Source organism: Hyla sarda, chromosome 1, assembly GCF_029499605.1.
Source record: "Hyla sarda isolate aHylSar1 chromosome 1, aHylSar1.hap1, whole genome shotgun sequence".
Classification (NCBI taxonomy): Eukaryota; Metazoa; Chordata; class Amphibia; order Anura; family Hylidae; genus Hyla; species Hyla sarda.
In genome coordinates this window covers 479,067,901-479,085,392 of record NC_079189.1, presented here as the reverse complement: position 1 = coordinate 479,085,392, position 17,492 = coordinate 479,067,901, and positions in this window count along the sequence as shown.

Sequence of the window (17,492 nt, the reverse complement as noted above, 5' to 3'; positions counted from 1 at the left end):
GGAATGGTCCTATCCGAGGACTTTAATAAAAGAAGGTCGCCAACGAGCAGATAAGTGTCACAGAAAAACCCTTTTGAACAATAAAAAAGAGAAAGAATCAGTACCCATTAAAAAACGCTTTGCATATACCTTTCAAAATTCACCACTCAATCAAGTCATCGAACAAGCAGTCAGACGTAACTGGCATATTTTAGAGGGAGATCCAGATTTGAAAGAAGTAGCTAGTCGTAGACCGCTGATTTCATATAGAAAGAATAAATCGCTAGGAGATATACTACAAAAAAGTAGAACGATGCCTCCTAAGAAAGAGACACAGTGGCTAGAACAATTGACACCGAAGGGGAACTACGCTTGTAGAACATGCAATTTTTGTAAATATAATGCTGAGTTGAAAACGATGCGCATGGGACCCATAACACATACGGTTACTGATCTAATAACCTGTCGAACAAAATATGTAGTCTATGTCATGTTCTGCCCCTGTGGCTACCACTATATCGGGAAAACGATTCGCCAGCTCTGTGCTAGAATAAGGGAACATATGTATTCGCTTCGCACACTCAAAGGAGCTCCTCGTTTTATATCCCATATGGTGGAAGTTCACGGAGGGAAGTCTGATGTATTAACTTTCTCCGGCGTGGAGAGGGTTAAACCCAGACCTGGGATAGATACAGATCGCTTACTGTTGCAGCGAGAAACTCACTGGATAATTTGTACAGCAGCAACAGGCCCTATAGGCCTGAATGATAAGATAGATTATGCACCTTGTTTTTAATGTACTTTGTTTTTAATGCACTTCTTCCCTCATCCCTTCCATTGATATTACTATACGCTGGATTCTTATGACTTAGACATAGTAAAGGCGTTATAGGGCTGGATTCAAAGCCAACGCCTTGAAGTCTTACGTCAAGACAGATGGGAGGTTCTAAGTGATTGAACCTGAATACCCACCTGTATAAGAAGCAGCATAGTGTTCCTAACAATCATGGCCAGAAGAAGCTCGATTACCGAGTGAAACAGATTCTGTCGCCTGACAGTGAATACCCCCCTCCATGTGATCCTCTCTCCCCTTTCGCACAAAGTTTTGTATGTGAGTATTTAATAAAGAAGCAACCCTGAAAAAAGAAGCCTTGGTGAGTCTGCCGACTTTTTTCACCTTCTCCTTGCATATTGTATTTGACTCGTCTTACAAGTCAGAGCACTACCTTAGCTTCGGGGACTACTCCTATTCATCCTAGATCCAGGTCCTTTCGGTGGTCAGCAGCAGTGCCGGACATTGATATCTCTGTTTTTTGCCAGATTTGTAAATGACTTCTATTAAAAAATATTTACCCTTCTAGTACTTTTTAGCAGCTGTATGCTACAGAGGAAATTCTATACTTTTTGAATTTCTTTTTTGTCTTGTCCACAGTGCTCTCTGCTGACACCTGCTGCCCGTGTCAGGAACTGTCCATATCAACATAGGTTTGCAATGGGGATTTTCTCCTGCTCTGGGCAGTTCCTGATACAGGCAGCAGGTGTCAGCAGAAAGCACTGTGGACAAGACAAAAAAGAAATTCAAAAAGTTGTCATACTTATTGTAGACCCCAAAAATGAATCCATCAAATAAGATGAAGAATTGTGAAAAGATGTGCTCACCACTCAAATGGTTGCTTGGTTGCTTTATTCCGGGTGCTTCATCCCGTTCGTAGTACAAACAATAGAAGCGGCGTGCAGCATGGATGCAGGGCGTAAGGTGCGGGGGATAGGAAGGAGGGGCTGACAACAGCCTGTTTGACTTCACGATGGACACTTCCTCTGGTCTGCCCTCTCCAGGTACAAGGTGCTTAAATGTGCAATGACGAGGTGATAGGGGGCGGATACAATTTAAAAACAATACAAAAGTTATTTACAAAAAGATAACTTCTTAGCCCTTGTTACCTAGATTCTAATTCTCACTAGTGATTACAAAAAAGAAGACATGCCGTTTCTTTCATTTAAACCCATAGGACCTAATGCGTTCAGCTTACTGATCCATATGGCCTCTCTATCTCTATTGGGTCCTGCTGCTGTTCAGAAATACGTGATTGTTCAGTGGACTGTAGTGCATTTGCACCATTTTGTACCTGTTAATCTGTCAAGGGGCTGACTACATACCGTGTAAGTCCAAACAATACTATTCACCGGCTGTTTTTTCTGCGTATAGTTACGCATATATAACTGCCCTCATCAGTGCATAGGTGCATGCAAATATTATACCATTTAGTACCTGTTAAGCTGTCAAGGTGCTTCATACCGTCAAAGTCCAAACAATAGTATCCACTGGCTGGTGTTTTACAAAAATACAGAGTTTCTTCTGCTAATAGGCATATTACTGCCATCATCAGTGCATACCGCATACGTACATCCAAGTATTGTACCATTTAGTACCTTTTAAGCTGTCAAGGTGCTCCATACCGTCAAAGTCTAAACAATAGTATCCACCGGCTGGTGTTTTACAAAAATACAGAGTTTTTTCTGCTAATAGGCCCTAATCAGTGCATACCGCATACGTACATCCAAGTATTATACCAATTAGTACCTGTTAAGCTGTCAAGGTGCTCCATACCATCAAAGTCCAAACAATAGTATCCACCGGCTGGTGTATTACAAAAATACAGAGTTTTTTCTGCTAATAGTTAGGCATATTACTGCCCTCATCAATGCATACCGCATACGTACATCCAAGTATTGTACCATTTAGTAGCTGTCAAGGTGCTCCAAACCGTCAAAGTCCAAACAATAGTATCCACCGGCTGTTGTTTTACAAAAATACAGAGTTTTTTCTGCTAATAGGCCCTCATCAGTGCATACCGCATACGTTCATCCAAGTATTGTACCATTTAGTACCTGTTAAGCTGTCAAGGTGCTCCATACCGTCAAAGTCCAAACAATAGTATCCACCGGCTGGTGTTTTACAAAAATACACAGTTTTTTCTGCTAATAGTTAGGCATATTACTGCCCTCATCAGTGCATACCTCATAGGTACATCCAAGTATTGTACCATTTATTAGCTGTCAAGGTGCTCCAAACCGTCAAAGTCCAAACAATAGTATCCACCGGCTGGTGTTTTACAAAAATACTGAGTTTTTTTCTGCTAATAGTTAGGCATATTACGTCCCTCATCAGTGCATACCGCATACGTACATCCAAGTATTGTACCATTTAGTAGCTGTCAAGGTGCTCCAAACTGTCAAAGTCCAAACAATAGTTTCCACCGGCTGGTGTTTTACAAAAATACTGAGTTTTTTCTGCTAATAGGCATATTACTGCCCTCATTAGTGCATACCGGATACATACATCCAAGTATTGTACCATGTAGTACCTGTTAAGCTGTCAAGGTGCTCCATACCGTCAAAGTCCAAACAATAGTATCCACCGTCTGATGTTTTACAAAAATACAGAGTTTTTTATGCTAATAGTTAGGTATATTACTGCCCTCATCAGTGCATACCACATAGGTACATCCAAGTATTGTACCATCTAGTACCTGTTAATCTGTCAAGGGCCTACATACTGTTCAAGGACAGCCGTAAGTAATCATCTGCTGCTGTTCTAGACAAATACTGTTTAAAGAGTAGTGTAGCGTATTGTAATACCCTCATAAACGCACTAAGTATGTCAGGCAGAGAAGTGCCAGGATGTGCACAGAGGAGTGGCAGAGGCCTAAATACTTCAGGCAGAGTTGGCAGCAGACTTGGGGCGAGTGGCAGCAGGAGTCGCAGCGAGAGGCCTGAGCTCCCGTTATCAGCCAGCGGTCGTGTCTCCACCAGCAACCCCTATGCCGTCGACGATTCGTTAACACGCTTATCCACATCATCACAAGTGACATCTGACACCCCCAGTCAACAGTCGGTGGGTTCCTCAGACACAACCTTCAGTTGGCATAGCCGTCCGTGTCCTCCCATTGCCTTTGCCCTATGCTGTTCCCTCTCCTAAAGAAGTATCTTATGCTGTGGGTTCAGCTCCACTATTTACTGAGGACGATCCAATAGAGGACAGTCAGCAGCTACTGGACAGCCAAGAAGGGGAGGAGACGTGCGCCGCTTGCTCCGCTAGGTGGCCAAGTAGTGATGCGGAGAGTGACGTGGGAGGCGGTGTTGCAAGTGTTCAGGGTCCTGAAGCAGACACTGTTGGGGAACCTGAGGAGGACATCAGTGACGTGCACACAACTGTTGATGATGATGAAGCCGATCGCAATTGGGAGCCGGGTGCAGAAGGGGCTTCATCATCATCATCAGGAGAAGAGAGTTGCAGGTTGCCCTTGAGGCAGCAAGGCGGTAGGCAGTCAGCGTGGTGGCAGTAGTGTAAATTCAGGAGCCAAACCTGCCCGGGGGAGACCACCTGCTTCGCGGCAGCCTACCTTTCCGGGAGGTAGTGGAACAGGGGTTCCTGGAGACGGCGCCAGTAGCAGTCAATTAGTGCGGACTGCGGGTGGGAAAATCAGCTACTCGGCGGTGTGGAAGTTTTTCATAAGGCATCCAGAGGAGGTTCACGTAGCCACATGCAAGATCTGTCGGCAGAAGGAGAAGTGTGGCAAGGGGCCCAATGCCGGCACCACAGCCCTGCGTCAACACATGCTACACCACCATAAAGCGGCCTGGGAGAACCGTGGCTCCGATGTAGTGGTCCAGCCTGCTGCATCACCCAGTGGCCATCCGCTCCCTTCTTCATCCAGCCAAGGCTCCACCACCTCAGCCGAAGGGAGCATTGTGTCAAACCCTCCTTCTTGCGCTCCTGCTTCTTCCGCTCATAGTCAGCCATTCCGTTAACAATCGATTGGCGAAGCCATGTCCAAGAGACAACAATATGCGCCCACTCATCCAACGGCGCAGAAGCTGAATGTGCTCCTGTCCAAGTTGCTCGTGTTGCAGTCCCTCCCTTTTCAAGTGGTGGACTCTGCACCTTTCAGAGAATTGATGGCTTGTGCCGAGCTGAGGTGGAGAGTCCCAAGCCGTAATTTCTTTGCGGAGAAGGCAGTACCAGCCCTGCATAAGTTTGTACAAGAGAAGGTGGGCCAGTCCTTGAGCCTGTCGGTGTGTTCAAAAGTGCACGGCAGCGCCGACGTGTGGAGCTGTAACTACGGGCAGGGACAATACTTGTCTTTTACAGCTCACTGGGTAAATGTGGTTCCTACACAGCCACAACAGCAACTTGGACAGGTCACACCGCTTCCTCCTCCACGTTCTCGCTCCCAGGCAGTTGGTCCTGTTACAGTGTGCGACGCCGCCTCCTCATGCTCCACCGTGTCCTCGGCCTCCACTGCACGTCCAAATCTTGGTGGCCATTCATTGTACCATGTGTGCAGGGCACGGCGGTGTCAAGCTGTTCTTCACATGGTTTGCCTTGGCGAACGGAGTCACACAGGGCAGGAACTGCTAAAGTTCATTCGTAAAGAAATCCGAGTATGGCTTACTCCACGAAATCTGGAAATGGGAACCATGGTGACTGACAACGGGAAGAACATCGTGTCCGTACTGCGACAAGGAAGTGTGAAACATGCGCCCTGCATGGCACACGTGTTGAATCTGGTTGTCAAGCACTTCCTCAAGTCTTCACCCCATTTGCAAAACATCCTGAAAATGGCAAGGAAACTGTGCATGCACTTCAGCCACTCGTACACCGCCAAGCACATCTTCCTTGAGCTGCAGCGTCAGAACGGTATCCCACAACATAGTCTTATTTGTAACATTGCCACACGTTGGAATTCCACCCTCCATATGTTGGACAGACTATACAAACAAAGAAAAGCCATCACCGATTTCTTGATTATCCAAGCAGATAGGAGTACTCCCCTGTGTAACTTGTATGTGAACCAGTGGCAGCTCATACGTGACACCTGCCGTTTGCTGAGGCCCTTTGAGGAAGCCACATTATTTGTGAGTCGCCTGGATTACGCCATGACGTAATTCCACTCCTACATTTCCAATGAAGACGTTGCGCCTACATCTCAAGGCTACATGAGCCCTGTGGGGGATGAACTGGAGGAGGAGGATGATGAGGGGCAGAGCGGAGCACAGTTTAGGTTGGATGAGATGGCCGGTGTTTCTAGTCTTCGGACAGGAGCGGAGGAGCAGGAGCAGCCAGAGGAGCTGTAGGGTTATGAGGAAGTTGAGACTGAGGACCCAGACACACCGAGGCAGTATGCAGTGGAGATGGAGGCAGGTAGTCCCTCCGAGTCACTGGCGCAAATGGCACGATGCATGCTCAGTTGCTTGCGTAGTGACCCCCGAATTTTTAAAATTCGTCAGCGGGATGACTTCTGGATCTCCACCTTATTAGACCCTCGCTACCGTCCAAAAATGGGGGCATTTTTTACACCCACTGAGAGGGAGGACAAACTGACCTACTACAGAGAGATTCTACGTAGTCAAATCGGCCACATGGTCCATCCACTCGCAGGTCTGACTCGGGGCGCCCTCTGCGCTCACCTTCCACTGCCATGGCTGCTGAGGAGGGGAGGGGTGGGAGGAGCAGTACCAGCTCAATCAGCAGCAGCCTGATTCTACAGTCGCTGATGAGTAGCTTTCTTCACCCGCACAGTGAAGCAACTTATCAGCAGCAGGTAGACATGGAGCAGGACCTGAACCAGCAGGTGGTGGCATACCTTGACATGGCCATGCCAACAACCATTGAAGACTATTAATGACTCGGCACTCGAGATAATGCTTAAGTGGGATTTATTTCATACGCAATCCAAGTAGATAACGTTTCGGTCAGGTATTGACCTTCATCAGATCTGAAGGATATACAATAATGTACTTATATAAGTGATACAGTAACATAAATAAAAATAAATATAAAAAATAAAAAAAGGACATAACAAATAGCTGTAACCGAGAAAAATGTCTAGAATGTATAATAAGGAAAAACAATGCGTTTGTTTATAATACATAAATGAGAACAACTAATAATCAAGAAAAAGGAGAATCCAATATCATGTGACAGATAACGATATTTACAAAAATAGTACTAATAATGTGACAAACCATTGCCAATGGGGTCTGATCTAGTTAAAAGACTCATCATGCCAATCAATCAGATACAGCGGAAAAGTGGATTATGGATATGTAGACATCCATTAAAGATCCGCTGGACTTCTGGGCAGCCAAACTTGATTTATGGCCTCAACTAGCAGAGTTTGCCCTGGAAAAGCTGTCCTGCCCGGCCAGTAGTGTGCCATCAGAGCGGGTCTTTAGTGTGGCGGTGGCCATAGTCACCCCAAGGCGAACTCGTCTGTCCACCAAAAATGTGGAGAGACTGACGTTTGTGAAGATGAATCAGGGATGGCTCAGCCAGGATTTCCAGCCATCAATGCCAGATGCCTCAGAGTAGATTGACCAAGCTGCTACACCAACAATTCCCAATTATGGTTGGTTATGAAACCCTCTTTGGTTATCAATTAGGGTTATGGAACCCTCTTTGGTACTGCGATTGCCTGCTCCTGGCTCGTCCTGTGCCTTTCAGGAATAACTTGCCTCACTGATGCTTCTGGCCTTGGGCCTTTAATTTTTGGATGTTTAGCAGTAGCTAAATACATGCTTAATGCAAATTTCAACATTCATCTTTAAATGTAAGGGGTTGGTTAGGAAACCCTCTTGGGTACTGCTATTGCCTGCTCCTGGCTCATCCTGTGTCTTTCAGGAACTACTTGCCTCACTGATGCTTCTGGCCTTGGGCCTTTAATTTTTGGATGTTTAGCAGTAGCTAAATATATGCTTAATGCAAATGTCAACATTGATCTTTAAGTGTAAGGGGTTATGAAACCCTCTTGGGTACTGCAAATGCCTGCTCCACACTTATTCTGTGTCTTTCAGGAACTACTTGCCTACCTGCCCTCAGGCCTTGGGCCTTCAATTTTTGGATGTTTAGCAGTAGCTAAATACATGCTTAATGCAAATTTCAACATTGACTTTTAAATGTAAGGGGTTGGTTATGAAACCCTCTTGGGTACTGCGAATGACTGCTCCTGACTCATTCTGTGTCTTTCAGGAAATAATTGCCTCCCTGATGCCTCAGGACTTGGGCCTTAAATTTTTGGAAGTTTAGCAGTAGCATATACATGCTTAATGCTAATTTCAACAATGATCTTTAAATTCTCGGCGCTCTGCTAGGGCCTTCTCCTACCCCGCCGGGGCTGATCCGAGGACCTCACTAAACCATCCAATTGGTAGTAGAGACATGCAGTGTGTACAAAGGGCAGGGACTTAATGAACCCGAGCTTATGACCGGCGCTTAGTTGTGATTCTTCTTTCCTGGCAAATAATTGCAATCCCTGATCCCTATCATGAAGGGGGTTCAGCGGGTTACCCGATAGACACACGCTGGTACGTTCAGCGTAGCGCGTGGGCAGCCCCGGACATCTGAGGGCATAACACACCTGTTATTGCTCGATCTCGCGAGTGATCGTGCAATGTAAGGTGTTATTAAAGCCTCTTGGGTACTGCTGATGCCTACTCCTGACTGCTCCTGTGTCTTTCAGGAAGTACTTGACTTCCTGATGCTACTGGGCTTGGGCCTTTAATTTTAGGATTTTTGAAATACATACATACATGCTTAATTAAAATTTCAACATTTATGGTGCAATGTATGGGGTTATTAAACACTCTTGTGTAGTGTTTTTTTCAAATTTTCTGATAATTATCACAGTAATAAACTTGAATTTTCCACAATAATAACCATTACACCATTGAACGATTGTTGCGTGTGATTTTTTTAAGTAACATTTTCAAAAAAAATACGCAGAGGGATGAACTCTGCTTCTTTATTTCATAAAAAATTATTTTATAGAAAAATGTCTTTTGGTGGTCCATCATCCTGCATTATAGAGTCTTCTGGACTCTTGGATATGCGCTTGTTCTTAAACAAAGGTACAAAAAACAAAAATGGCCGGTCAGGGCTATGGAGACATTGTGCCTACATCTTACGGCCACATGAGCCCTGTGGGTGCTTGTGAGATTAGGTCCTTTGTACCCACACGGCTGGGTCCGGGACACACATTTTGATTTAAATTTCAAATAAAAAAAATCACACATTTCAATGGTCTCCTCATGCTGCAGCCAACTCCAGGCTGCGTCATTCTGGTAATATATAGAGAGCACTCGCTGTCCTAAATTTTCGTTAAAATTTTTCGTCAAAAATGTTTGTCTCTTTTATAAGGGATTGTGAAGCTTTGGTGCGTACTCATGCATCAGCCAACTCCAGCCTGTGTCATTCAGGCAATATATGGTTTACTGATGGCGCTGCTGGGCCTGGGTCTGGGAACTTCAAATTTTCTCATAGGTAGCACTCGCTATCCATAAGTCTTCTTCATAAATTTCTACAATTGTTGTGTTTTTTTTTTAGGTATTGTGAAGCCCTAGTGTGTACTCATGCATCAGCACACTCCAGGGTGTGTCATTCATGCAACATATAGGTAGCACCCGCTGTCGTAAATATTCTTAAAATTATTTTAAAATTGGTGGTTTTTTCTTTGGGATTCTGAAGCCCTGTTGTGTACTCAATGCTGCTTCCTGCTACACTCTGTCAGCCCGTTGGTCCTGCGACAGTGTGCTACTCCGCCTCCACATCCTCCACTGTGTCTTAAGCCTCCACTGCCCGGACAAGTCTCAGTGGCCCTTCCATGTGTGCAGGTCACGGCAGTGTCAGGCTGTTCTTCACATGGTTTGCCTTGGCGAGAAGTGTTGGAAACAATGGCCGGTCAGGGCAATGGAGACATTTAACCTAAATCTCATGGCCACATGAGCCCTGTGGGGGCTTGTTGGATTTGGTCCTTCGTACCCACACGCTGGGGTCTGGGTCACGTAAAGGTTGTTTTAAATTTCAAATAAAAAAATGATGGCGCTGCTGTGCCTGGGTCTGTTAATTTCAAAGTTTCTCATGCGTAGCACCCGCTATTCAAAATCTTTTCCAAAAATTTCTAAAATTGTGGGTTTTTTTTTGAAGGGATTGTGAAGCCCTGGTGTGTACTCGTGCATCAGCCAACTCCAGGCTGTGTCATTCAGTCAATATATGAAGTACTGATGCCGCTGTGGGGCCTGGGTCTAGTAATTTCAAATTTTCTCATAGGTAGCAACCGCTATCCAAAATCTTTGGTTTAAATTTCTTAATTCATCTTTTAATCTTAGGGATTGTGAAGGCCTAGTGCCTACTCATGCTGCTGGCAACTTCGGGCTATGCCATTCATCCACTATATGGTCTCCTCATGCTGACAACACCTCCATGCTGTTTCATTCAGCCACTATATGGTGTCCCCATGCTTCAGCTTCATCCAAGCTGTGTCATTCAGCCACTATATGGTGTCCTCATGCTGCCAACACCTCCACACTGTGCCATTCAGCCTCTATATGGTGTCCTCATGCTGCCAACACCTCCATGCTGTGTCATTCAGCCACTATATGGTGTCCTCATGCTTCAGCCTCATCCAAGCTGTGTCATTCAGCCACTATATGGTGTCCTCATGCTGACAACATGTCCATGCTGTGTCATTCAGCCACTATATGGTCTCCTCATGCTGACAACACCTCCATGCTGTGTCATTCTGCCACTATAAGGTGTCCTCATGCTTCAGCTTCATCCAAGCTGTGTCATTCAGCCACTATATGGTGTCCTCATGCTTCAGCCTCATCCAAGCTGTGTCATTCAGCCACTATATGGTGTCCTCATGCTGACAACATGTCCATGCTGTGTCATTCAGCCACTATATGGTCTCCTCATGCTGACAACACCTCCATGCTGTGTCATTCTGCCACTATAAGGTGTCCTCATGCTTCAGCTTCATCCAAGCTGTGTCATTCAGCCACTATATGGTGTCCTCATGCTGCCAACACCTCCACACTGTGCCATTCAGCCACTATATGGTGTCCTCATGCTGCCAACACCTCCATTCTGTGTCATTCAGCCACTATATGGTGTCTTCATGCTTCAGCCTCATCCAAGCTGTGTCATTCAGCAACTATATGGTGTCCTCATGCTGCCAACACCTCCATTCTGTGTCATTCAGCCACTATATGGTGTCCTCATGCTGCCAACACCTCCACACTGTGCCATTCAGCCACTATATGGTGTCCTCATGCTGTCAACACCTCCATTCTGTGTCATTGAGCCACTATATGGTGTCCTCATGCTTCAGCCTCATCCAAGCTGTGTCATTCAGCCACTATATGGTGTCCTCATGCTGCCAATACCTCAACGCTGTGCCATTCAGCCACTTAATGGTCTCCTCATGCTGCCAACACCTCCACGCTGTCATTCAGTCACTATATGGTCTCCTGACACTGATGCCACCACCAGGCTCTGTCATTGTGCTGCTGTGCGGCAGTGATTATAAAAGCGATGCCGGTAATCTGCATGTTATTCTGAATAACAGTATTATTTCACTAACCCAGCAAACTCCATATGCGTTTTAGAACACAGCAAAGTGTTCTATACCCCTATAGAGGCTGTATGTAGGCTAGAAGTAGTCTTTTTTAATATAGATTTGCAGCGAAAAAATTCAGATCGAAACAAACTTTTCTGGAAAATTCGGCTATTCGGCCGAATCGAATTTTTGAAAAGTTCGCTCATCTCTAGTGCTCACCATCGCTAAAAGCTGTTTTTTTTGTTTTGTTATATTCCATAAATTCCTTTATGTATCAATATGTTCTTATTTATGCCACTGTTCACATGTAGGTCCGTTTATGCAGTTCATATCTGACTACATTTATTCTAGGGTTGGTAACTAGCATTCACGTGTAGCAGTTATTTATCCATGCCACTGTTCACGCATGTGTAAGTTTTTTAGGCTGTGGATATTCTATTGCACACAAACAATTAAAGTCTCCTTAGTTACTGTGGTGGGTCCGATATTCCAGTATTTATGTTATATTATGGTAACTAACATGGGGACTCTGAACAGATCAGACTAACCACAGTGACTAAGGAGAGTATAACTGTTTGTCTGAAATAGAATATCCACAGAGTAAAAAATATGCATATGTGTAGACCAGTGATTCCCAACCAGAACTGCCGTGAACTTTTCATTATTATGATTTTTTTTTTATTTCCCGCCCCAGCCTGTGCGCCTGTGACTCACGGCGCTGCAGGGGGGAAGGGAAGCATGCGTGTGTACTGGGCACACAGCGTCTTTCGGCGTCCCCCAGCGCCCCCCTCCATCCCCCTCCATCGCCTCTGTCCCCCTCTGTCCCCCTCCCCCTGCGGCGCAGTAAGTCGAAAATGGTGCCCTGCTACACTGAAGAGGGGAAGATGCAGCCTGCGCTCTGTGCTGGCTTGCTTAAGGTACTGTACCCTTTCCACCCCTCTGTTACCCCCCCCCGTCACCCATGTCCACCCCCCATCAACCATATCCACCCCCCCATCACCCATTTCCCCCCCCAGTCATTCATGTCCGCCCTCCTGTCATTCATGTCTGCCTTGTCCACCCCCCTGTCCATCCCTGTCACCCATGTTCACCTCCCATGTCCACCCCCCCAGTCTACCCCCCCAGTCTACCCTGTCACCCATGTCCATCCCCCTATTCACCCCTCTGTCCCTTTGTCACCCCTCTTTTACCCCCTTGTCATACTTGTCCACCCCCCCTGTCACCTCTGTTCACCCTCCCCCTGTCTCCCATGTCCACCCCTACTGTCATCCATGTCCACCTTGGCCCCCCCTCTGTCACCCCTGTCCATCCCTCTGTCACCCATGTTCACCCCTACTGTCATCCATGTCCACCTTGGCCCCCCCTCTGTCACCCCTGTCCATCCCTCTGTCACCCATGTTCACCACCCCATTCACCCCTCTGACCACTCCCAAGTCTACCCCTCTGTCACCCATGTCAACCCCCTATTCACCTCTCTGTCCCTTTGTCACCCCTGTCCACCCCTCTTTTACCCCCTTGTCATGCCTGTCCACCCCTCTGACCCCCTGTCACCCATGTTCACCCCCAGTCTACCCCCAATCTAACCCCTGTCACCCATGTCCACACCCCTTTTCACCCCTTGTTCACCCCTATCACCCCTTTTAACCCCCTTGTCATACTTGTCTATCCCCCTGTCTCCCATGAGCGAGGAGAGGAGGGAGTCTTCTAGGACTGTATCCACCTTTTCCAGCCCACCCGAGCACCTGAAAGCTGAACTAATTTATGCAGGCTAATGTCAGCAACCGCTGAGCCGAGAAGTTTGTGACGAAGCAAATTACTGGAAGTTCGCTAATCTCTAGTGGTAATGGTCTTATTATACAGAGTTTGGTAAGTAACAGTATGATGGTTATATGTATAGTGATAATATTCCTACATGTACACTGGTAATATTATTAATATTACTCTTAGTATACATGATTTGATCAGTAACAGTATGATGGTAATATGTATGGTGATAATATTTCTCCATGTACACTGGTATTATTGGTAATATTGGTCATTAAACAGGATTTGGTCAGTAACAGTATGATAGTAATATATATGTGCAGGGCCAGACTGGGACCGATAATAGGCCCGGGCATTTAAGACTAGACTAAGCAGCCCATTTCGGTCATTAGTGTGGCTATGTGAAGGCGGAGCCACAAAGAGGAGGGGCTAAGTGTCAATCATAGTTGGGTATAACTGTATATAACTATATATATATATATATATATATATATATGGAGAAATATTATCATCATCCATATTACTATCATACTGTTACTGACTAAATCCTGTGTACTGACCAATATTACCAATAATATCAGTATACAAGGAGGAATATTTTCACCATACATATTACCACCATGCTGTTACTAACCAAATCCTGTATACTGATACCAATATTACCAATAATACCAGTACACAGGGAGGAATATTATCATCAGACATATTACCATCATACTGTTACTGACCAAATTCTGTATACTCACCAATAATTCCAGTATACAAGGAGGAATATTATCACCATAAATATTACCATCATACTGTTACTGACCAAATCCTGTATACTGATACCAATATTACCAATAATACCAGTACACAAGGAGGAATATTATCATCAGACATATTACCTTCATACTGTTATTGACCAAATTCTGTATACTCACCAATAATACCAGTATACAAGGAGGAATATTATCACCATACATATTACCATCATACTGTTACTGACCAAATCCTGTACACTGAGACCAATATTACTAATAATACCAGTATACAAAGAGGAAATATTCCCCCATACAGTGACCATATAGTGGTAGATATCCACTCTACACAGGCTCTGCAGACCATATAAGTGCTTACATACCGTTACATCAGGTGACATCTTCTCTTATTGGAATCGTTCACTTAACTTTTTTTTCCTCCATCCGGCCCAGACCGTCATGACAATTTCTTCCAGTCACAACTCGTCTCCACAGAACCTGCAAAACAAGTTTTGTAGCAGTAAAAGCACCCCCCCTTTAGGTAATAGTAGCAGTAGCCCGATGTTGGTAGTAGTAGCAGCCACAGACCCCTTTAGGTAGTAGTAACAGCAGCCCCCTTTGGGCAGTAGTAGCAGCAACCCTTCTATGTAGTAAAAAACAGTTGCAGCCCCCTTTAGGTAGTAAAAACTGCAGCAGTCCCCTTTAGGTAGTAGTAACAGCAACACCTTAAAGGTAATAATAGCAGCAGCCCCCTTAATGTAATAATAGCAGCAGCCCCCTTTGGGTAGTACAAGCAGCAGCCTCTTTTAGGTAGCAGTAGCAGCAGCCCCCTTAAAGGGGTTATCCAGGGAAAAACCTTTTTCTTATATATCAACTGGCTCCAGAACGTTAAACAGATTTGTAAATTACTTCTATTAAAAAAGCTTAACCCTTTCAGTAGTTATGAGCTGCTGAAGTTGAGTTGTTCTTTTCTGTCTAAGTGCTCTCTGATGACACGTGTCTCAGGAGCTGTCCAGAATAGAAGCAAATTCCCATAGCAAACCTATTCTGCTCTGTGCAGTTCCTGAGACATGCAGAGATGTCAGCAGAGAGCACTGTTTCCAGACAGATAAGAACAACTCAACTTCAGCAGCTGATAATTATTGGAAGGATTAAGATTTTTCAATAGAAGTCATTTACAAATCTGGTTAACTTTCTAGAGCCAGTTAATCTAAAAAAAAAAAAAGTTTTTTTTCCTGGAATACATCTTTAACCCCTTAAGGACGCAGCCCTTTTTCACCTTAAGGTCTGAGCCCTTTTTCGCAATTCTGACCACCGTCGTTTACGAATTAATAACGCGTAAAAACGCTTTTAACGAAAATTCTGATTCTGAGACTGTTTTTTCGTGACATATTCTATTTTATTTTGGTGGCAAATTTTCGGTGTTACTTGCATCCTTTTTTGGTGAAACATCCCAAAATTTCATGAAAATTTTGATAATTTAGCATTTTTCTAACTTTGAAGCTCTCTACTTGTAAGAAAAATGGATATTCCCAATACATTTTATTTTTATTCACAAATACAATATGTCCACTTTATGTTGGCATCACAAAATGGACATATTTTTGCTATTTGAAAAAATTAGAGGACTTCAAAATAGAGCAGCAATTTTCAAAAATGTCATGAAAATTGCGAAATCTGAAGGGACAGATGTTACAGAACCACAACTCCCAGCATGCCTGGGCAGTCCAGGCATGCTGAGAGTTGTAGTTTGGTAACATCTGGAGGGCTACCGTTTGGGCACCACTGTAACAGTGGTCTCCAAACTGTGACCCTCGAGATGTTGCAAAACTACAACTCCCAGCATGCCCATTGGCATGCTGGGAGTTACAGTTTGGCCTTCCTAGTGGTTGCCACAGTAAAGATCACTTTACTTTCACTTTCAATTCCCCCCCCCCCCCACAGTAGTTTCCCTACCTGAGCCAGGATCCAGCAGTCTCCAGCGAAGATCGGGGGGTCCCCAGGCAACTTCTCCTGCAGATACCGGCCTCCATCTTCTGTCCATGTTCCCCTCGACATCCAGGGGTGGGAAGAACTGTTAACTGTCCTGCTCTGCCATTGGTCAGAATCAGTTCTGACCAATGGCAGGGGATAGCGACCTCGCTCCTATCCCTCAGGATGATCAGGGCTGTCCCTGACAGCTCCGATCATCGCTATTTTCCGGGTGATCGGATCACCAGAGACCCGATCAGCCCGGAATAGCAGAAAATCACATGTCTGAATTGACATGCAATTTTCTGCAATCGCCGACGTGGGGGGTCTCAGGACCCCCCTGGGCGATGTGCCGGGGTGCCTGCTGAATGAATTCAGCAGGCATTCCAGTCCAGTCCCTTACCGGCTAGCGGCAGGGACCGGAATTCCCACGGGCGTATGCGTACGCCCCACGTCCTTAAGGATTCGGGATGCAGGGCGTATGCATACGCCCGGCCTCCTGAACAGGTTAAGGTAGTAGTAGTAGCAGCAGCCCCCTGTCCGGACAACATAGTGAGCCCAGAAATTATTTTTTCTCTTTTGTCTCTATGTTTTTTTTTTTGTGTTTTTTTTTTTTTTTTAAGGCCTTAGGCAAAACCTATATAAGTTGGATATTACTTTAATTGAATGAACCAACAGAATAAATATAAGGGGTAATTTTTACCGAAAAGTGCACTGCGTAAAATCGGAAGCTCCAAAAGTTAAATAATGGTGATTTTTTTTTTTTTTTTTTTTCAATTTTGCCCCACAAATCTTTTATTTTTTTTTATTTATTTTTTTGCCATAGATTTTGTGGTGAAATGATTGATGTAATTACAAAGTAAAATTGGTAGTGAAAAAAATATATAGACCTCATATAGGTCTGAAGGTAGAAAATTTTAAGCGTTGTGATTTTTAGAAGGGGAGGAGGAAAAAAAGGAGAGTGCAAAAATCTAAAATGGCCTGGTCTTCAACACACACACACACACCTCCAAAAAAAAAACACTTAAGTGGCACCAAAGTTTTAGTGCAAGTGTTAAAACTTTGATCTCCACTATTGTAACATTTAGATCTCAGATTCTTGGGGGGTGAAATGTGGATGAAAGATTTCTGTAAATAATTATGTATATCACGTGTAGTGCTTCCCCGTATACACTATGCTCTATGATCTCCTTAACAACATATACATACAAAAAGAACTGGAGTCATTCAAAACTTGTAGCAAAATACACATTCTTTATTAACATATAGTATAACAAATGTAGAAGGATATCCACCTGGAGGAGAATAAAAACAAACCACAGGTGTCACTCAGATGTCACATAAGGTGCCTTAGTGCTCAATATGGGACAAGCCTCATTACAACAGGTGAGCAGCAGCATCAGGTTGTAAACAGACATATAGTGCAAATAGTGCATAAAAAGGTATACTCAACCATACATTGTAGTAATAGGGCACAGGATACCGGAGCGACACCACCCCAACGTGGAGTTTCGGCAAACCTTTGTCGAGAGATTGTGTCTTCCCAGCAGGAATCGCTATATATGTCCCCAAGGACCAATCATTGTGTGCCACATCATACATTTGATTAATAATACCTTAATGCATTGTTATTTTAGCG